This window comes from Amblyomma americanum, chromosome 2, assembly GCF_052857255.1.
Source record: "Amblyomma americanum isolate KBUSLIRL-KWMA chromosome 2, ASM5285725v1, whole genome shotgun sequence".
NCBI classification, from domain to species: domain Eukaryota; kingdom Metazoa; phylum Arthropoda; class Arachnida; order Ixodida; family Ixodidae; genus Amblyomma; species Amblyomma americanum.
Window position 1 is genome coordinate 63,980,848 of NC_135498.1, and position 23,545 is coordinate 64,004,392.

Sequence of the window (23,545 nt, forward strand, 5' to 3'; positions counted from 1 at the left end):
TGTTGCGTTACCCAACAATGTCCCTAAGAGACCTGAGTCAGCAAGACGCCAAGGATTTTTGCGTGCGGGTCGGTTGTTCGACCTCCAGCAAAAAGTGTCCATGTTCCTGCGCGACCGGATCACAGTCAGACTCGACGGCAAAGGGGACTCTCATATGCACAAGTGACAAGAAAACCAGCTACTGCGGCCAAGAGCGTGTCTCCGTCGGCATCTTTTGTCGATTTTCGATGTCTTAAGTGAGTGCGAAGACTCACACGGCCCGTCTGTGTGTCTTCCTTCTGTCCATGTCCAAATTCGCGCTGTTCTTCAGGAAAATGTCGTACCAACTGGCCCAAGCGTCCGTTTTAGCGCAAAATAAGGAGCTCAAAAATAAAGGTGTGTCTGACGTTTTTCATGTTTTGTTTGGGGCCCTGCGCTCATATGTACCAGCGATGCGGCCTAGTAACCTGAAGAACATCCTACAGCTGGGGCTTTGTTTTGAGTCCATGATTACCACCTTTGCAGCGAACTTCCTCTCGATCTAATATTGATGGCGTTCAACGTCGTGGATCTAATATCCCCCGAAAAGTGCCGTTTATATTGCAACGGCACTGCCCTATGATTTTAAGTCGGTTTGCTGAACAAAATCTATTCTTGAAACAGACTTGTGTTCCAGAATTAGCCCTGTCGGAAGCTGGCCTGCCAAGCGGGAGTTGTTTTACTGGGTATGTAGCCTGTAAAAGCGGCACCATAAAGTCATTTCCTGCAGGAAGTGTCGTGTTTTACATAAGAAGGAAAATTCCTCATGTTTCTTTAAGCGTTACCGATCTTTGCACGGGTGACATTGGGGTAGCGGCTGTGAGAATACAGCTCGGCTTTCGAACCCTTTCTATTGCATCCGTGTACGTATCCCCGCGGAAGAAGGTAACATTGGATTTGTATGTACAGCAGCCCTGCGACCGCTGTCCAGCTCCTCGAATGATCTGCGGTGATTTCGACGCCCATCATGCGGTCTGGGGTGACAGGAACAAGCATTCCCGTAGACGCAAACTCGTAGATGTTATTGACAGTTTGAACCAGTGTGTTGCCAATGACGGAAGCCCCACTTTCTTCCGGCCTCCAGCCTCAGCGACCGCTTCAGACCTGACTATGCATTTACCTGAGATCGGCGTTAGCTGGCCAACAGCGCCTGAACGCAGGGGAAGTAATCATTATCCGATTTTTGTGTTTGCGGCCGACTTTCGTAAGCGTGGTTCTAAAATCAGCAATGTGGTCAACTGGGACAAGTACAAAGAGCACCTAGAACGTGTTTCTGGCGATGTTATCGACAAATTGATTTCTAGTAAGATGGCAGCAAGCACGGCGGTCAAGTTATCTGATCATTTTCCAGTCGCGGATTTTAAACTCAGGAACCTTTGCGCAGAGAGAAAAAGGGCGGAGCGACAACTCATGCGGAATAAGGACAACAGGGACATGAAGACGACCTTCAATAGGCTGAATTCTGCCATTCGACGGCACACGAACAAACTCTACAGGTCGCAATGGGCCTCATTTTGCGCTAGTTTCACCGAGGACGATAATATGGCGAGTTATTTGCAGACTTGCTGGAGAATCTCGCCCTTCGAAGCCTTTTGAATCCCTTGCAATACGCAAGGAAAAACCTATTGCGTGCTCGGAAGAGGAATTTGCAGACGCACTTGTACGTGCTAATTTTAGAATGGATATATATACACCACCTGATTCCTCCGGGTCTCTCATGGACGTCCCGTTCACGCTTAGAGAGCTTCAGACTGCCCTGCGGCGCCGGTGTGCACCAGGTCCCGACGGTATCAACAACCAAATGATGCATAATCTGTCCCTGTAACACACAAAGGAGCTCCTAAACTTCATCAGTCAAGTTTGGGAGATTTGCTATGTTCCTTCGTCATGGAAGGTAGCATATGTAGTTCCAGTACTGAAGCCTGGCAAAGACATGACGCACCTTGCCTCGTATCGCCTTGTGTCACTGACCTCCTGTGTAGCTAAGTTGATGGAGAAGCTGGTAAATGAACGCTTATCGTGGTGGCTTGAGGACAGCAAGGCACTGCTAAGATGCATGACAGGATTCCGCCGAGGTCTTAGTGCCCAAGATAGCTTCTTAGACTTGGTGAGTCACGTTGAACACTTGACAGCTTTCGGCCTTTCCACCTTAGCCATCTTTCTTGACGTGGCAAAAACTTATGGCAACATGCTTCAGAGCTCAGTTCTGTACAGTTTGCAAGGCATGGGCATCCAGGGCCATATGTTAAGATTCATTTACACGTTTTTCAGTGATCGTGCGGTTCGTGTACGGTTAGGGAGTACTTTAAGCCCCGAAAGGGTTTTATGACGAGGGCAGCTGCCTCACGGAAGTGTTCTTTCCCACACGCTCTTCAACGTCATAATGGTTGACCTTCTCGATTCATTGCAAGAACTTTCAGGCAAGTGCGTATGTCAATATGCGCTGACGTCGTCTGTATTTAGATTACTGGTTACCAACTCAAGCGATTAGCCCTGATAGCTCGAAAGGCTGTACTTTCCGTACAAGCTTGCTTTCAAGGTGTCTGGTTGTCCCTATCAGTGGAAAAATCCGGCTTTGTTCTGTTTCCAGGTGTAGGAAGATATCAAGCGCGGTTGAAGATAGACCTTCATCACTCTTACATGCGCCAATTCTATTACAGGTGTTTTCTGGGCGTCATTATTTATTCCCGTCTACAGTGGCGAAAAGCTGTCGACGCCATTGTCTCATCTCTATCTTCGCGTCTCAATCTGATCCGTACATTTGCAAGTGAGCAATGAGGAAACCTCCTTCTTCAATGGTAAAACTTCATGAAGCGCTCGTGATCAGTAGCATAACGTGTCAATTACGTTTAAATTCCCTCTCGACATCACACCTTTAACGTCTCGAAGTCTTCCATAGAAAGGGCCTAAGAAGAGCCATTAGAGTTTCTCAGGCGGCTGCGAACAAGGCAGTACTTGACGAGTCTCTATCGAAACCTCTAAGTCTTGTCGCTTCTCAGAGACTGTTAATGCATCTTGGCCGCCAAGGAGGGACGGTAGCTGGGCAATTCCTTCTCCAGCCGCTCTACCAGCGATATGAGTCGAAGGCCTACTTGGCACTTAATACTCTTAGTTCTTTAGGTCTTAAAGTGCGAAGGCAAAATAAAAACGGTCGAAACCCCCCTGGTCTTTTCCGATCCTCGACTGTAAGGTCACAATTCCTCATGTGAGCGCAAAGCGCCGCGCTCCTTTGGCAGCAACGCGCTCGCTCGCATTTCAACATATGGAAAAGAGTATGGCCGCCATCTTCAATTTTTCACGGATGGTTCTGTGGATAAGGTCAAACAAGCTAGCTCAGCGGCTTTTTACATTCATTCTTTGGGTTGTAAGAGGTCTGTATGCTTTACTGGTGTCGTGTCTTCCACAACGGCCGAAAGTGTTGCGATTGAGGCGGCTTTACGGGAGTTATGGTCTTGTCCGGCTCAACCTGTTGTCATCCTATTTCGAAATGTGCCCTTCAGAGGTTACAGGGCGGTTTTCCTACTGATGTCTTGTCTATAAGCTCTCTACGCTTGGTGCAGAATCTGCACAGCAAAGGCTTTACTCTATATTTACAATGGGCGTTTTCTCACAAAGGAGTCAGAAGTAATGAGGTGCCAGACAGTCTCGCTCATAAAGCTCTGTGAAGAAATTCATCAAGAAAAAAAAGTATCTCAAGACGGAAAAAGAGTCTTCAGAGGAACGGCGCTCGATTATTTTAGTACCCTGTGGAGTGCGCCCCAAACTCCATGTGTTACCAAGGGTCTGAGAAGATCCCAGACCACTTTACTGCATCGAATTTGCACGGGCTGTGCTCGTACTCCTACCAGGATGCATAAGATGGGCATGGCATCGTATCCGCTATGTTCTTTATGTGGTGTGTGCGTTGATATATAACATTATATTGGCACTTGGAAAGGTATGTGATGTTCGATTCCTTCAAGAAGACAGCAGCCCTTCACAGTACAGTTCAGAACATTGTCGACCCAAGTGGAAACCAGACATGCAGAAGGGAGGCTGCACGCCCTCTTTTAACATTTCTGCAGGACACTGATCTTGTCTCTAAATGGTGAAAGCAGGAACGGACTATGGTGATTGAATGTGTGAGTAAATGGTGTTTTCTGGAGTGGACTGTGTTACACTGTGAGTGAATGTGTGCATGAATGGTGGCACTGCAATGGACTATATTCTACTGTGACCAAATATGTGCATAGATGGTGACTTCTGTAGTGGACTCTGTTCTACTGTGAGTGAATGTGTGCATAGATGGTGACTGCGGGAGTGGAATAAGTACATTTTATAAGTGACTGTGCTCATAGTGGGGCAGATACGACAGGTTTTAGGTTATTATTACATATAAGTGACCCTAAGTTGGATCAATTGCCGGCAGAATAAGCAAGGATAATCCCACCTGTAGCATACAACTCCACTCAGCTGAGGAGGCTAAATGTGCTCAACTCACTTTTCTTTGTTGCGAGGTCTTCTTTTGATACTGTTGTCTCTAACCCCGGGCTGCTCAACCCGCGTTGCCCCTGTCTGGAGAGCTCGTGCTGCTTTGGCGTGCGCTCTTAGGCTAAAGCTTGGACCAGGACTAGGACCGGTTGCGAGACTGGCACTGACAGTCCCAGTGTCTGAGCCGACTGGTGCTAAAGGTCTCCTCCTCTCTCCAGAACGAGCAAAGTCCCCTTGTGGGCTCAGCTGCTCCGGAGTCGCGTGGTGATGCTCGCCGTTGTTTCTTCTGAGTTGTTGACGAAAATCTTTAATTCGCTACCTACACTCCATCTTGTCGCCAGTCAGGTGGCCTTCGTCGTACTGGCTACAGCGTAGCTCTCACTCATGGTGTGTCTCCCGAACTTTTTGCCCAAACCTGGGACAGGCCATGATATTCAGGTAGGGGCAGAAGTCCGAGCGATCCCCCGTTTTCATACAATAGTAGCACACCTGTCTGGTGGCCTGTACGAGTAACACTCAAAATATGCCGCCATGTAGATAACATAGCTCGGTAGAATAATGTTTTAGTAGGTTATGACACCCGCCTTCTTTCTCCCAACATCCAGGCCTGCGAGACCTTCGCGCCGTGCGTTCTGATCCAGAGGTCATCTAGCAGTTCTTCCGATGGAACGCCGCCCGGTATTTCGTGGATACCTCCGAGCGCCACATTGTCACGCATGGCGACATATACGTTCAGTTCGGGCTCTTTCTCTCCGATGGATACTGTCCTAATCTGTCCTAAGAATGTAGGAGCCGTTGTTGTGTTTAATAAAAACATTATTTCTGGTGCATGTGACTGTTTTACTTATGCCGTTCGTTTGGCTAGAGCTACGGAATTATCATTCAGGGAATATTTTTGACGCCCAGCTAGAGGGGCTTTCATTAGAACACGTTGCGGAAGGGGCTGCGGGGATATATGATGCTTTCGTAGAATGCGAACTAGCTAAATGAGTCTTCAGGAGGACAATGAAGGCGTCTTTCTTCCACACAATAAAGATAAACAGCCTGCCGCGATAACCAAGAGCTAAATGACGTCGAGAAACAAAGCTGCTGTGTTCGCGCTGGATCTAGTTCCTGTCCCGCTCGGAGCTGCGTGCACGGCAAAATTTTTCTGCTGCCTTCCTATCTTAGAAAAGCTTAGAGTGCTTCAGATACGTTCGGCATCGGTGTATTCTTCAATTTCTGCCTCATTTTCTACAGCAGGTCCAGAAGTTCTTCACCGGACCTTGCCTAATATGGGCGCTACAAGCATTTTTGTTATTCACGTACATCAAAGGCAGCTATTGACATTCCACAGAGGGTTGCAAAAAAAGACAAAGTAATCGTAATGCATAGCGCAGTGAATCATAAAACGAGAAACCATACGCAAACCACGCGTGCCGATAAACTGAGGTCATAACTGGATAAAAAGCACGGGTTAAGAACACACACACACACAAAATGTACACTACAATGCTAGGGACGAAAGAAGAAATGAGAATGCATTTCAGATAATAGTGTATTAGAATTCAAGAGGGAGTAAACTCTCCGGTTCGCTATAAAAGCTTTGTGCTTATCCTGGGACAAGTTTTCTGCCCAAAGTTTCTTCCATTGATGAATGGCAAGGAAGAGTGGCGAATGAGGCATAAATTTAACACGAGCGATCTTTAGTTTTTCCTTAAACCGGTGATCTAATCCTGGAAAGATCCTTTGGGCTGGTTTAATAGACAGATTGGGTGAATGGCAAAGGACTGTGATATGACTAAGTAGAAATTGTTGTCGGGCTAGTTGGTTCAGTACTTGATATAGCTGGTGAAAGTGAGGCGGCAGAATAAGAGGTTTTGGCATTTCAAGTGAACAGAAATTTACAGACGAATAAAGATCAGGAATGCTTAACTAGCCAGAGTACTTCCTCAATTTATACCTAGTTGCCTCATTCTGCACTGATTCGTGATTTTCGGAGAGGCATGCTTGATGCGAGTTACCGACAATAACGCCGTATTCTATTTGTGATCTAACTAAAATAGTATATGCTACGTGCTAGTTCGCCAGATTTTCTGAGCACGCTCTATGAAGCCAATAGTCCTAGACAATAAGGTGGTTACGCGATCAATCCGTTCGTGTCATGTCAAAGCTCAAGAAATTTGAACGTCTACGTATTTTACTACATAAGCTACCTCAATGGCCGCGTTATGGTTAAATTAATAGGAGGGCTCAGTGATTCCAGCCTTCGTTAATATATAGCTGTCGCTTTGGAAGCGTATGCATACATCTGCCATTTTTTGCACCACTTACCGACTTTGTCGAAGTCAAACTGCAAAAACTGTAATGGACACTTAAGCTCTACCTTAAGGGTATCAAGCCAAAGCTTGATATTTTTATGCCCATGTATGAATAATTGATTTTTTTCTCGATATACTGTCAACCAGAACCGAGGTTTTTACAAGGGTGAGCGCACTTCAAAAAATACACAACTTCCAGATAAAACAGTTATAGTATATTCCTATAAACATTAAGTATAATCCTGGAAGAATTGCAGGAACTGAAGGCAGGTAACGCGAGCCGCGATGCAACACTTTCTGAGATAAACTCAAAACTATCAAAGCTAGACGAGGTTCTGGAATTATGCAAAGCTAACGAAGACATGTTACGGCAACTTGAGGAATCTGTGAAGCATTTGCAAGAAGCCTTGGCAACACAAGGCAAGAAAATGGTGGATTACGAGGACCACGCTCGCCGGAACAACGTTGTGGTGTTTGGTGTAAAAGAAAGCCCAAAAGAAACGAGAGCTGATTTAGAAAAGAAGGTCCTCCAGAAAGTATGTGAAGACAAACTAGGCGTCTCAGTGAGCACAGTTGAACGAATCCACCGAATTGGCAAACCCCTCAAGGATCGACCTCGGCCAGTAATTTTCCGCGTGTTTAACTACAACGAAAAGCTTGCAATCTTTCAAAACTGTTCCAAACTCAAGGATTCTGAGGTGTCGGTTTCGCACGATTACTCATACGTCACACAACAGAAAAGAAAGAAATTGTGGCAGTCCTTTGAAGACGATCGTCGCCCTAATGATAAAGCAAAGCTGGTCCATGGCAAACTGTTGATAAATGACGACCTTTAAGCATGGGACGATGATAAGGAATGCAGGATACTTTTGCATAGCACGAAGCAGCCAGAAGAGCCCTGACGCCTTGACGATAACGGGTTGACTGAGTTGAAAGATTTTCGCCTTATTTGTTTGAATGCGCGCAGTGTGTGCAATAAGCAGAAACGTCTTGAGCATGTTTTACTTTCTTACGATCCTGATGTGGTGGTTATCTCTGAAACTTGGCTGCAGCCTCACGTGCTTGACAGTTGTACTTTCCCACCTTCTTACACTAGCTACAGTAAGGATCGCTTATCGAGGGGAGGCGGAGTTGCGATTCTGGTTAAATATGGATTATCATCTTACGCTCTGCCTCCCATCGACAGTGAGCATGAAAGTGTATTTTGTCAAATTGACTTTTGTGGTAATCCTATTGTTATCGTTGGTATCTGCCGAGCGCCTGGAGTTCACCATGACTTTATGTCGAAGCTGTATGATCAGATAGGTAAATACCGAAGACACAACATGATAATAGCAGGTGATTTTAACCTTCCAAATGTTGACTGGGAATCTCTGACTGCTGGCACGCATAAAGTACTAAGTGGAGACACTCTTCTGGACATGCTTTTAGCTTATAATCTTAAGCAGGTGGTTCTACTCCCCACTCGCGCAACTGAATCAACAGCTTCAGTGTTAGACCTAATCGTTTGTCCAAATACCATAACAAACTGTACTACTGAAGTGCATGATGGAATCTCGGACCATAAGTTGGTATTTTTTTCTTGCTCACTTCCACGTCGATCCCTGATGATTTCTTCCAGGATCGTAACGGTGAAAAACTTTACTCTAGCGGATCATCCTAGCATTGTTTCCTATCTAGAAGATTCACTGCAATCATTCGATAGTGGTGATGTTAATACACTTTGGGTAAGGTTTAGGACTCTCTGCCACTTCTGCCTACACAAATTTGTTCCAGATAGAAAAAAGAAGGTAGATGAGAGAAGTCCTTGAATAACTAGAGAGATAATTCACGTTAAACGCTAGCTGAAACGATATCGGAGACAAAAAAGCGCTGCCATTTCTATCATTAACAGCCTAAAAGCTAGACTTGCGTCACAGTTACACGAATCAAGACAGCGCTACTTTGGTGAGACGCCTGGTCGTTTCTTGACGGAAAATCCCAGTAAATTTTGGCAGTTTCTCTCAAACAAAGAAACTAGAAAACTTGACACGATAACTGTCAATGACACTGCCATTACAGATAAAAAGGAGATCGCCGATGCTTTTAATACTTACTTCCAAAGCGTGTTTACCAAATCTAATACAACGGTTAATGGTTGCTGTCTGAATAGTCTCGAAAGAAGTGTTACTATTAGCAGAGAAGGAATAGTAGAACTACTCCTGCGGCTACACCCCAAGAAATCCCCCGGCCCCGATAATATTCCCACTACCTTTCTTAAAATGTACGCTGAAATACTAGCTAAGTTCTTGATAATAATATTTAATAAGTCTCTTGAATCGGGCATAGTACCTGATGAGTGGAAAATTTCCCGCGTGATTCCGGTTTTTAAAAGTGGCAACCGACTGCAAGTTGGTAATTACCGCCCTATTTCGCTGGTTTCCACCTCCTGCAAAGTGCTAGAACACGTACTCACCAAATACCTCAACAATTTTTTAGACCAGACAGGAATAATCACCAAAGCGCAACATGGCTTCCGTCGAGGATTCTCCACAACAACACAGCTAGTAGTCACTGTAGATGAACTTGCCAAAGTGCTCGATTGTGGTGGCCAGATTGACATGATTTTTTTAGATTATTCCAAAGCCTTTGATAGAGTCCCTCATCATAAACTAGTAACAAAAATGAAAATAATAGGCATTCCGGATAAAATAATCAATTGGGTCGCGTCATATTTATCAAAACGAAAGCAGTTTGTCGAAATTGATGGAGCCACCTCTCGATTCTTAGAGGTTTATTCAGGTGTACCTCAGGGATTGGTTTTGGGTCCAGTACTCTTCAATATCTATATAAACGACCACACAGAAGCTCTCGAACCCTCTGTGTCCATAAAGTTGTTTGCGGATGATTGTATTATATTTATTACTATCAAATCTGTGTCTGACCAGCTTACTTTGAACGCAAATTTACAATTATTAGCTAAATGGTGCAGCAAATGGGAAATGATTATTAACTTTGACAAAACAGTTTCTCTCTGCATCAGTAAAAAGACTACGCCACTTAATTTCACATACAACATAAATAACAATGCCATCAGAGATGTACAAGAATATAAGTATCTAGGTGTCATTATAACGTCACGGCTCAAATGGACGAAACACATCGATAATATCTGTTCCTCCGCCCGCAAAAAGTTAGGACTTCTCAAGTTTCGGATGGGCGGTTGCGCTAGTGCCCTAAGACTGAAGGCATATAAATCTATTGTAAGGCCAACTCTTGAATATGCCTGTATTTTGTGGGATCCGTACACTACAGATGACACCCAAAAACTAGAAAAAATACAACGTCTAGCGGCTCGCTTTATTTTCAACCGTTACCGGCGCCTAGACTCTCCTTCCGCCATGCTGAAACTTGCAGACTTAGAACCACTTGCAGATAGAAGAAAGAAAGCCCGTCTCAATTTCCTTCATTCATTATACTTTTCTCGACTTGGTATTCGACCCGAAAATCACATCGCTAGTGATTCTAGACGACCCTCGCGCCACAAGCATACCCTTAGCCTGGAACCTATTTTTGCACGCACAAATACGTACAAGTTTTCTTTTTTTCCAAGAACAGTTTCTGAATGGAATGCCCTACCGCAGAACTATCCGTTGCTTTCTAATCATTCTTGATATCTTCACTGCTGCATTCGTAGCTGCACTGTAACTGCATTTTTATGTGTGTCTTTGCATTGTCTATTTTGTGGCATCTATATTGTTCGGTACTTGCTTTGCTTTTCCCCTGTATGTATTTCCCTCTCCTGCTTGGACATACAGCATGTCCGCAGTATTCAATAAATAAATAAATAAATAAATAGAACAGTAAGCAGTTGTACACTGAAAATGAATGCGTTCTCTACAATGCATTCATGGACCCCTGGGATGGGAGTATTCATATCGCTCCAGGTGCAGTGACGGAGCGGTTAAGCGATGTGCCACTGCCTTGCGATGGCAAGTGTTGCCACCAGTGAGCGGCCACGCGATAAGAGTCAAGGAAAAGAAGCACTAAAGAGGAGTTCAACTTCAACAGTCACGAATTTTGACTGTCCTAGACTGTGCTTTATGGCATTTGTATTCATTCCTAATATTCGTTCTCGTTTTTCTCTAGACTCGCTTTTTACTGTTCCTTCTCACACGAGAAAGTATAATTTTATCCTTATTAAAAATTTTTTATTGAAACTTCTTACGCTAAATTATTGCTATCTAACTGTCAGATGAACCACAATAACAAAAAGCCCACAATTTCTTCGCTTACTGTAGCATTTTGTGTTGAAAGAGGCCTAGATGAAAACCATTGTTTTTTATTCCTCCACTATTACACAACGAAAATTTATATAATCTCAACTATTATCGCCCTTACTGCAGCTCCTGTCGACGTGTGTATAAAAGCATAAGCAATTTGGCTTGCAATAAAAAAAAATGCACTTACGACAGCTAGCATTAGATGTGTATTTAGAACTTTTTTTTAAAAACTGAAATAAAATATTTTTCATCTCTTTAACCTGTTTTACGAGGATAACACAAAGCACTTCTCAAGACTGACGATCATTTTCTTTTTCTACCTGTTATAGCACCTTTTTACGGATAAGTGGCCTCATACATTAAGACTGCGCTAAGATGATTCAATACGACCCTTTAGTGATCGTGGAGTCTCCATGCGGCTTCTTTTTCAAGAAACGGGGACGGTAATCGATATCCGCGACATTGGTGGCTGCCGCTGCATTGAACATGGAGAAGTGCGTCATAAGTCTGAAGGTTTTTCACCTTCTGCGAAGTCGTCATCATCATCAGCAGCAGCCTTCTTACACACACTGCAAGGCGAAGGCCTCTACCGTGCCTCTACAATTAATCCTGTCCTTTTCCAGCTGTAGCCATTGTATCCCCTCAGATTTTATCTCATCTGCCCACCTAACCTTCTGCCACCACCTGTTATGTTTGCCTTTTCTTGGAATCCACTCCGTTACCATTAAGGACCAGCGGTTATCTTGCCTTCGCAGTACATGCCCTGCCCGAGCCCCTTTCTTCCTCTTGATTTCGACTAGGATGTCATTAAACCGCCTTTGTTCCTTCACCCACTCTGCCCGCTTCCGGTCTCTTAACGTTGCACCTATCATTTTTCTTTCCATGCCTCGCTGCGTTGTCCTTAACTTAAGCTGAACCCGTTTCGTTAGCCTCCACTTTTCTGCCCCGTAGGTGAGTACCGGTAAGATAGAGCTGCTGTATATTTTTCTCTTGAGGGATAGTGTTAAACTGCCATATATGATCTGAGAGAACCTGCAACATGGGCTCGACCCCATTCTTATCCTTCTACTTATTTCCCTCTCATGATCCGGATCAGCAGTCACTACCTACCCTAAGCACGGGAATTGTTGTTCCTTTGCTAGACTCTTGAACATTACTTTGGTTTTCTGCAGGTCAATTTTTAGACCCACCATTTTGATCTTCCTGTGTAACTCATTGATCATACTTTGCAGTTCCTCTCCTGAGTGACTCAGTAAGGCATTGTCATCAGCGAATCGCAGGTTACTTGGGTATTCTCCATTAACTCTTATCCCCAACTGTTCCGAATTCAGGCCTCGGAACGCCTCCTGTAAACAGGTAGTGAATAATTTACTAAATGCAATTCACTCAACGCCTGAAAAAAGCGATTTTCCTTGCCACGAATACACAAAGTAGAACAACCAGTCATTAAAGTCGACAAAAACACGTAAGGCTGCTTACGTGTGAGACGACGTAAGGGTGCCTGCTTCCCCCCCCCCCCCCCCCCCCCCCCGGGTAAATCTGGTTGCCGCATCACGTTGCATTCAGATGCGCCGACCGTCTGCATGAAGTCAATCTGAACTTTACTACATTCATAGGTGCTTGGAGGTCCTGATGCCACTCCTGGCGCAATGATGCAGCGGTTAAACAGTTCACCACTGCCCTGCGATGGGAAGTGCTGCACATCGTGTCAGGCAGCGCCTTCCATCCCGTCAAGCCCATCGATCGGCAGGATCATATCGATGGGCAGGACCACATCGGTGCTGAAGTCCTCTGACTGCCGATAAAAACAAGTGCTCGTCACCTGCTTTGAAATAATGCACAGCAGTCGCTTCGAGCTCTAGAGAAAAATTAGCAGCCTAGAAGGTTGTTTCCCTAAAGGCGAACAAAATGAATTCAAAAGGAAGGAAGAAGATTGGGGCAATGCAGGCATATTAGGCCTGATAATTGCTCACTTCCATCGCGCAGCGCTGTAGACCATTTGCGCAATGTTGGAAAGGTGGCTAGACTCACTTATCAAGCAACAAACTTTTTCGCTCAAGATTCCGTTGCGCTTTTGTTTGAGGGCCTCGGTTAGCAAAAGAATTCCTTACCAGCGACAGGCCCCTTGCATCGGTCTTTTGAGGGGTAGATGATCAATTATCAGAACAACATCTTCGTTAAAAAATTGTCGCGATCATGTTTCAAGCAAAGGGCTATCTCCAACTTCACAGGAAGCATTATCCCTTCTTGTACTTCCCGACCATTCTGTATTGCGTGCGCTCGCCGCAATAGTGACCCCATATGAACCTAATAGTGAATCCAAGTTTTTTTGCTCTTTGTGTTCGTCCATACAAAAACAACCTCAGCTGTTCTAATCATGCCTGATTTTCTAATGAGGTCATCTCTTGTGTTTTTTTTTTTCATTTCAGTTGTGGCACCGTTTTAGTTTGGGCATTGACTAAGAACATATTTCAGACGTTCCTAAGTTTTCCAGATACTCATTTTCTCGGTGCTAATATTAATGCCTATATTCGGACCACAACAAAGAACCAACACCCTTTTACTGCTGAAAGTCATATCTCCCCTTGTAAAGGACATTTCCTCAGCAGTAAACCTTATCTGGTGGAGCGGACGGGGTCTTCCTTCAAAAACTTCTAGTCATGCTTAAACGAATCTATGCACAATTTATGGGTAAGGATTGGACTCTTCTATTTCAAACGAAAAACACCGACAACAGTGCGCCGAATTTAGAATTTGAAATTGGATTTTACTAGAAAAAGGTCATTGGTTTTGCATGCAAGGCATAGCTAGCTGGCTGCTGAGTACAAGTTACAATCAGTCAGAGTTGAAATTAAATATGTAGGAAAGTCCGGGTCCTGATGTGACAGTGTCATTGTTGAAAAAGCCTAGAATTTGTGCGATTTGAGACATTTTTTTTTCTTTACATCCCTCTGCAGACTGGGAAGTACCACTCTCTCTCCACCTGTTAACTAAGCACTCTTTTGTCACTATCATCCCACGCATAGCACTTAGTTGATTAGGTACGTTTATCAACTGCATGCAGAACAATGACACAAAACCATGCGTGGTCGTCCTGGAAGGTATCATTTTAGGGCTACCGTGACGATTGAGCCGCAGTTTCGTCGCTGCTGTCAACACGCAGACCACGATATAGCACATCCTCTCGCTCAACCGAGTGCAACAACCCAAAGAACACTTGTCAACCTAGTCCTTAGAAGAAAATTCTACGTTTGTTCGTGACTGCCGGCTGTCTCAGTAAACTCGCGCCTTTTTAATAAAGAAAGCAATTTGGTTTGGTTTATGAGGGTTTAACGTCACTAAGCGACTCAGGCTATGAGGGACGCCGTAGTGCAGGCCTCCGGAAATTTCGACCACCTGGGGTTCTTTAACGTGCACTGACATCGCACAGTACACGGAAAGCGATTTCATCTAAAACCACAGTTCTAAGTGCAAAATTACGGGAAAATTATGTTAAATACCGGAGAACAAACTGTTCATGCTGAAGAAAATGCCAAGAGAGACTTTAAGTGGCTTCTGACCACAGAATTGCCACATTAAATCAGCAAAAAAGACTAATTAATTCGCCGAAAATAATATTAGCTGAAAAAAACGACAGTTCCATTGTGAAATAAACACCGAAAAAAGTTCGCGGAATTTTTTCTAAATTAAAAACCGAAAACTCCAACCCCTATCTATAGGATTACTAGCCTGATCTGTTAGCTTTTTTGCAAACAATAGTTCTTAGCACGACGCTTGGTGCTGTCTTTTGTTTGGATGATTGTTACCAAGTTATCTTTAACGCACCGCGATGGAAGATCGAATGAAGTATCAAAGCCACGTGACTCGCAAACAATTACCAGAAAGGTGTTGAAATACAAATGCATACGTTCTCACTGCACCGATGGGTTTCGTCACAGTGTTATGCTTAGATCGAAGTGAACACCCCTGGAAGCTCCTACCTTGCCCCATCTTTCGTACTATACACACTTTTCATCATATGCGAACGCTCACACCTTCGATCGATTTCTAGAAAGTGAATGTCAAGCTAACATCTGATGATCTGTACCGACAAAGGACCTTATCAAGCAGCTGATACTGAGCTCTTGAGCAGATTTTTTGTTTGTGTGGATGGCATTAGCTTATCGGCAGTTGAGGGTGATAATGCATAGTAGCAGCCAGCGCATTTCTACACTGTACACAAGAATCAACCCAAATGGGAGTTTAAATGGTTGGCGTAACCCTTTAAACTCCATATGCAGAAACATTTACTCCATCAGTATGGAGTAAAATGTGTCAGCCTATTTTACTCCCTGCACTCAATAATAGAGCATAAAAGAGGATCCATGTCCTTATAACTGCTATTAATAAATATAGTTTCTTGTTTTCAAAGCGCCCCAAGTCTCCAATGAAGTAAAAAGACACCATTTTGAGCCATCCACCCCGCCACATAGCGTCCTGTCTGCTTCTGGTGAGTCGTCTGATAATGGCTTTGAGTGACGACCCCCTGGTTACCGTCGTCGCTGGATGTCTGTGCACTTCTGCTCCTTCACGGAACGTTCACGGGCACGTGCCGCGGTATAAGATATCGGCTTGTGGCCGCTTTCTGCTACAGTAGCTTATATAGTTGAAGTGCGCTTGTGAAGCCTCCTCCTGGGTCGCTTCGTTTGGGTGAGCATACTTGATCTTCCTTTGTTAGTGTCGCGATCCCGTTAAATCCCCCGCTTAGGCCTAATTCTCGCAGCTTTTTTTAGTGGGGCTCTTGTAATGTGTTTCATCAGATTATAATGCGTTGCATGAACATGGAACTGTGAAAGAACATAGCTTGAACGCAGAGCTCTTGACTGAGCTGATGAGGCTACATTTTTCCTGAGTCGTATTGAAAATCCAAGCTTTAAAGAAGTTATTATGAAGCCAAACACTGCCATACCAAACTACTTTCAGGGATGTTTTCATTTTAAACTTATTCTGCTTTTGTTTTTAGTCAAATATAGCGTGCTGCATGGCATGAGAACTACTCCGTGAATCCTTTTCAGTTTTGGACTATTGATTCTAATGTTACACCGCTTTACCTGCGATCATAGCCAACCAAACAAGCTCGTACAGCAAAAGCAGACGACAAGCAGACGACTCCTGCTCCTCTGCCTACACCGCCGCTGGGCTTGCAGGCGGCGAAAAGAAAGCGTGACGCGGGGTCACATTAGGCCAGCGCAATTTCCCAAGTTGGGTTGCCGGCGGACCCCGCAGCTACTGCCCGTTTCCGCTGCTGGCACTGCTGTAAAATGAGCCTGAATGAGAATAAATAAACATGGCACCATTTTTCTCCATGGGCTGCATTTCTGCGGGTAGTTAAAAGCTTACTCCCGCGTACTCCTAAATACCACCCTTGTATACTGGCGTAAATAAAATACTCCAATTATATGGAGTAACTAAAACGTCCTTTTGGGTGTGCGCTAGAGGCAAGCCATTTACTTCCATTTGGGTGTTTTTTAACAGTGTAGGGACTATGTGAATATGCCTAAAGAGCGCTATTATGCATAATTTGCCCCCACAGAACGTAACCAACAGAGCACAGCCAGCTCGCTTGCCGGTCGCAAAGAAACAAGAGAGCTGAGTGCCATACTTGCGGTGCCATTTCCTCTTTGATTGAAAAGAGGACTACACGTCCCCTATTTGTGAACCACAGGTAAGGCAACGACGTGGCTGCGCTTAATGGTCTGAATTTGGTTTTTAGTTTCCTGATTTTCTTTTCAGTCTGTTTTGATTGGTGAACCAAAACCTACCCAACTAAATGTGACTCTGAGGCATACACATGCGCTCCCAAAATGGCTGTGAGGAAGTATGGGTTAAATATGCACTGAATTTATATTTGCCCAAATTCTGCGAAGCGCGCGTATAGCCCGCCTCTAGTTCCTCGCAGCAGCTGGTGCTCAGTTCACCAAAAACAAAACAAGGAGACCGCTGTCGATCATCTGCACATTGTGGCCAGTTAGCAAGAACTGTCCGCGTAGGGTACCTAACGGTCATGTTGCTATGGGTGCAAATTCGTTTATTGCTGGTGTTTTCTACCTCTCGTCTAATTAAGAAGCACAAGGCGGCAATACAGAACTTTCTAGCGCTTTGCATGCATTAAAAGGTACGAGAGGAGGGCACTCGCTTTCAGTTCGGCGGCGTCTGATCGGAAGCACGTTACAACAGCACACTTAGCGAAGCGGTCGTCGCCTCGTACATTTAGCATCTGTTGGAAAGCCAAGGGAAGTTGCGCGGCGTGTTTTGTTTATGTGCAGTGAGTCCCACTCTGAGCACTGTCCTTTGGCACGTAACGACACCCAGTTCATGCTGCGAGCTGAGCACTGCACTCAACGAAATATGTCATTGCCCTGCGAAGGCGACGTCGAATGAATTGCACAGGCTGATGTTGAGATGCAATGTATTCATTTAATCAATGGTGAAGAAAACAAATCTTTCTTTGACTGATACCTTCATTTTTTGGTCTCAGGTAGACTAGACCGCAAAGTGTTTGTTGTTGTGATTTTTGAAGGACCCAGTTTGAAAATATTTTGTTTCCCAGAGATCCTTTTTAGGCTTCAAAACTTGAGCTCTTCGAAGGTATTCATTGGAAAAATCGGCGCAGCCTGATGTTTACACTGAGGGGACGGCGTACAGTGCCAACGAAGTGGCGAGAAGAGTGAAACTAATGGGGTTTTTAAATTTATCTGATCCTTACACGGTCTAGTAATGTCGTAACTGCAGATTTGGGGGGGGGGGGGGGGGGGGAGGTTGCATTCGTGTGATGTTTCTGCCATTTCCGTCTACTCATCGACCACTATCAAGAGCTCTTTAGCCTGAATTCATCAAGGCTTTAAAATTGCTCGCTGTGTGAAAAAGTGGGTGCGATTACGAGGCACAGAATCTCCGCGACTACTATGTCGGGCCTACGCCGATATGCATTCTGACAGAGAGACTGAAGAAAACCTCTGCAGTATCGAATTCCGCAGTCACAGTGTACTGGACGCTACGAACGCGGGATGGCAGGTTCCACAAAAAGAATGAAGATAATATTTAATTGCAGACCATTTAAGGCGATGTTTTGTGGATGGCGTGAGAAACCAGGGCTCGTCCCCACTGTGATGATTTCAGGATGCGTAAATGTCCACTTCCACCGTTGACAGCGAGGACACATGCACCATTTTAAACCGTACATTCGATGTTGCGCAGCCCAAGGATGATTTAGATGTGAGTTAAGAAACCGTTGAATGAAGCTGTCAGCCATCGAAGTCTTTCTTATGGGGCCATTTTTATAAGCTGTTCATTTTCCGCTCTCCATTTCGCGTTCATTCTGTGCTCTGTCAACGCTCACTCGGATATACACGCTGCTTTTAAGCGTCTGTGGCAAGCGACCCGGCCATTGGGTGGCTGGAGAGTGGATCTCACCATTGGTAGCATATTGCAGCCAATGGCAGCCAGTGGTCAGGTCCGGTTGCATGTGGTTTTTAAAGGAGGGGATGGGGGGAGTTTGGAGAAAGAGGGAGATGCGCAGCGCCCCTCTCTCTGTCTGCTGTTGACAGAGTGCTGCGATGCACTTCACCATCGGTTGCCCCCCGCCGCGGTGGCTCAGTGGTTAGGGCGCTCGACTACTGATCCGGAGTTCCCGGGTTCGAACCCGACCGCGGCGGCTGCGTTTTTATGGAGGAAAAACGCTAAGGCGCCCGTGTGCTGTGCGATGTCAGTGCACGTTAAAGATCCCCAGGTGGTCGAAATTATTCCGGAGCCCTCCACTACGGCACCTCTTCTTCCTTTCTTCTTTCACTCCCTCCTTTATCCCTTCCCTTACGGCGCGGTTCAGGTGTCCAACGATATATGAGACAGATACTGCGCCATTTCCTTTCCCCCAGAACCAATTATTATTATTATCGGTTGCATATTGCATACAAGTTCAGCCAACGGTGAGGTCCGGTTGCTGTTTCGAGTCCAGTTCGAATTTCCCGCCCAGGCGCCGGCTTCATCTGCAAACACTGGACCCCTCTCCTCGTAGTTTTATGTTACGTGACTCGTGACTCTCGTTGTTTCAACCGCGCTGCACGACTGGGACAGCACCGCGTTTTTACAAGTTTGTAAATGCCTGTATAAAGTTTTCATTTTCCTTGTGTTTGCGACCTGTCATCTATCTGAGAAGTGGCCGCCGCCCCACGCGTGTCACGGGTCCAGAATGCACCCTATGGCCAGGTCACTTGCCCCGGACGCCATAGAAAGCCGCGGCTATATCTTAGCAAACACTGACAGAGGACCGAATGGGTGCGAAATGCACAACAGAAAATGGACAGCTTATAGAATACGGCCCCTGGTTGCAATTTAGACCTTCATGTTCATAAATTTTGAAATGCACAGGCATAATGCACAAATGCAGAATACCTGACCGAGCACCCTGCATGGTCACGCTGGCAATCGGGCAGCCTACAGAGTGTCGTAAGCAGCAGTGTTTTAGTTATCACAAAAGGATAGGGAGTAACAGTGAGAAGATAGAGCTGTGTTGCCGTCGAAAGTATCTGCGAAGACTTCGAGGCAGTCTGAACAATTAGGCGTGCTGGCAAAATAAAGAGCGGCGTTCTCCTTTACTCGGCGAGGCCAGTCACACTGGCCGAAATGTCGTGGGGCTGGCTCTAGCTCAGATTCTAATGCGAACAAGATATGTGATCGAGTAAAAGTGTACAGGCATAACTACATTGGCGCCCTATGGCACAGCATCAAAGCAGCACCATCTTCTGCCTACAACAGCTTGATAAAAAGAACACCATGGAAACTGCCGAAGGTGAGAAAATGTACGCAGTGTATACAACGCATGTTGCCGAGCGGCCGGAACTCTGAGAACGTCCAGCGCCGGTCTTCTCAGACTATCTTGAAACTAGATATATGTGCTTGGCACTCCACTCACGGAACTCCCTCTATGGCCGCGAATGGCCCTGCAGAATTGACAAATATAGGTTTCAGATTGCCACATATTTTAACGTATCTACAAACGTGGTGATACACGCCATTGAACTACATCATGAGTGGCTTAGAAGTCGTGGAGGCCAGTGCATAGCTTAATGCAACGCCTTATTGGTCTTCGTGAATATGTTACTTAATTTTTAAAGCATGTTGAAGAAGGATAACTCGGCCACAACTTTTGAGCAATGATGTAACATTTGTTTAGAAAAAGTACAGGCTCCGGAGCATATTGTAGTCGCAGGCTGGAGACAGTTTTGATTATCTTATGCTTGTTTCACCGTCACTGAAATGTATATATGCCAGTGTTTTCGCAATTTCAGGCCTGTGTTCGAACGGAGCTGCGGCCCAAACATGTTTCCTCTACCGCTAGCTCAGGAGCCCAGTGCAACTAATCCGCCGTGGGAGGTCTCCATTCACTAAAGTTCTCATGTAACATGATCACGGTGTTGTTGCCAGTGCGAGCTTTTTCCGACAAAAACATTCATCTCTTTCCTGTTTGTAGCAGCTTTTACAACCCTTTCTCAGCTGCACCAAAGCAGGTGTTATAGACTGAGAAGCGTAGAAGTTTTGTGAGGTTCATGGGAAGTCTTGCACGCCAGGTCATGCTGTATCGCATCCCCAAGGTATGTAACGCCGTTTGTTGCAAGGCATTATTTTAGCCAACTGAGCCTCCTTAAGTCTGAGGTCTCACGCTGAAGGGAGCCGCTGGGCACAGGTATAAATGAAAGACTAATGCAACGCCATCACCATCATCAGCCAGACTACGCCCACTGCAGGACAAAGGCCTCTTCAATGTCTCTGCAATTGACCCTGTCCTTTGCCAGCTGCGCCCACCGTATGCCCGCATGCTTCTTAATCTCATCCGCCCACCTAACTTTCTGCCACCCCTTGCTAAGCTTGCCTTCTCTTAGAATCCATTCCGTTACTCTTAAAGATCAGCGGTTACCTTAGCTTCGCATTACATTCCCTTCCCAAGCCCATTTCTTCCTCTTGATTTCGACTAGGATGTCATTAACCGGTGTTTGTTCCCTCACCAACTCTACCCGCTTCCGGTCTCTTAACGTTACACCTATCATTTTTCTTTCCATGGCTCGCTGCATTGTCCTTAACTTAAGCTGAACCCTTTTCTTTAACCTCCGCGTTTCTGTCCCGTAGGTGAGTACCGGTAAGATACACCTTTTGTACACTTTTCTCTTGAGGGGTATTGGTAAACTGCCATTTGTGATCTGAGAGAGCCTGCCATATGCGCTCCACCCCATTTTAATCATTTAATCATTCTAGCAAATTCTCTCACGATCAGAATCAGCGGTTACTACCTACCCTAAGCACGGGAACTGCTGTTCTCGTGATATACTGTTGAACCATAATTTGGTTTTCTGCATGTTAATTTTTAGACCCACTGTTCTTCTCTGCCTGTCTAACTCGTTGATCATGCTTTTCGACTCGTCTCCTAGGTGACTCAGCAAGGCAATGTCATCCGCGAATCGAAACTTACTTAAATATTGTGCATTAACTCTTATCGCAAACCGTTGCCAATTCAGACCTCGGAATCCCTCCTGTAAACAGGCTGTGATTATAGCACGTGCGAGATCGTCTTTTCTTGCCTGACTCCCTTCCTTGTTGAAATTTTATTGCTGAATTTATGGAGGACTATGGTAGCTGTGAAGTTGCTCCAGACGTCTTCCAGTGTTCTCACATTAGGCTATTCCACACCCTGATTCTACAATGCCTGCATGACTGCTGGAATAACTGCTTGAATGCATGAATGATTTATCAAGAGCAACTCTAAGGAACCTGTCAGTTCGCTTTCGAAATTTTGGCCCAATGAAGACCTGCTGCCCGAAGTTCGAAGAGACAAGTTTTAAAAAAGTGCCGGAACAAACTAACACGCAAGGTAGTGGAAGCCGCGAAGTTTTTCAGGCTCCAGAGTGAATGCCTAGCCACACTCTCGGTTCACTTTCGGATAAAGATATTGCCTTTCTCCCTCGTTCTGTCTGACTTTGCCTTGACTTTACCGTCGAATTATTACATTATTTCAATTGCTCATTTTACTGTTCACTTTCTGTTTACTTTTAGCCTTCACAAGCTTATTAATTGGCTTTATATTTTAGCATTCTTTTTAGACCTTTAGAGTTTATTGCACCTCATCTTCTTACCTTTTAACCACGTTAATTGTCGCTCCACCTTTGCATCTCATTCGAAGTTTTCGTCGTTTGTGTACCAGATAGTTTGTGTTTAATGCACCTCATCTTCTGCCATTTAGCCATGTTGATTGTCGGCTTCTCCGCTGTTCCCAATGCGCATTTTTCTTCGTTTACGCACCCGATCAACCTAACCACATTTTTTGTGACTTCATGTCATTCCATGTATTGAACATGCTTTATCTGTTCGTGTGTTTTTTAGCTCTAGGTTCTTGTTCGATTTCAACAAGTTGGTCCTGGTTGTAAGAAAGACTTTTCGGTGAAATCATTCCGCTGTGTTAGCTGTACGGTGTTGAAAAGAAGCGTTTGCTGTGTTTTTTATCAACCTGTTCTGGTTCCTTTTCACTGTCGGTTTTGTAAAGTTAAATGAGCTTCTGTTGCGGTCCGAGCCGGTGTAGGGTCCCGGAAGCATCTTTCATTTTTTGTTGCTTTACCTGTTGCCGTGTCGCCCCTTCCCACCACATGTGCTAAATTTCTTTTCCCACCCAGGTGGGCGTTTGTCATGAGGGTATATAAGCAGTACTTCGACAACCTTATGGAATAAAGTTGAAGTAAGCACATATGTCTTCGCGTTTTATGTTCCATCCGTGCGCCTAAGCGCTGTTGACCAACGTTATTTAACACCAGCTTGTCCATCAGCTTGTCTTACTTAATCACTGGCCATTTTTCACAATATTTAACGCAAGCGCGGTGACCCTCAAGCCTGAGATACAATAACAACGTTTATCTCGCTGAATAGAGAGTATTATGTGGTTTTCAACGGTATGCGTTATAAAACGAACTAATATTGGCACGCGTAAAATACACAGTGCATAAAGCGGTACTTTTGTTCAATTATTCTGACATCCAGAAGTTTTTGTGAAAACGAGTGCGGCAATCTCTCTTCCTTTCTTCTTTCACTCCCTCCTTTACCCTTTCCTTACGGCGCGGTTCAGGTGTCCAACGATATATGAGACAGATACTGCGCCATTTCCTTTCCCCCCCAAAACCAATTATTATTATTAAATAGAGAGTTGCCTTTGCGACATTCAGATAAGAAGTTCATCTCGGGCTCTCAGGTTTCGTTTTGTGCTTCCGTGGCTAGTTATTTAGAAATGACTTCCTAAAAAAGACCAGAAGTAACACGGTTTGCGCAGAGGCTTTGTACCTACTTGTCTAAGCGATAAAGCCGTAACATGTTTGGCACATTTAGGGATCGTAACCATTTCGCAGTGCGCAAAATTATCTGCGCAGCAGGTATAGTTCTTCAGGTTTTGTTGTTAAACGTTAAGCGTCATCAAGAAAAAGC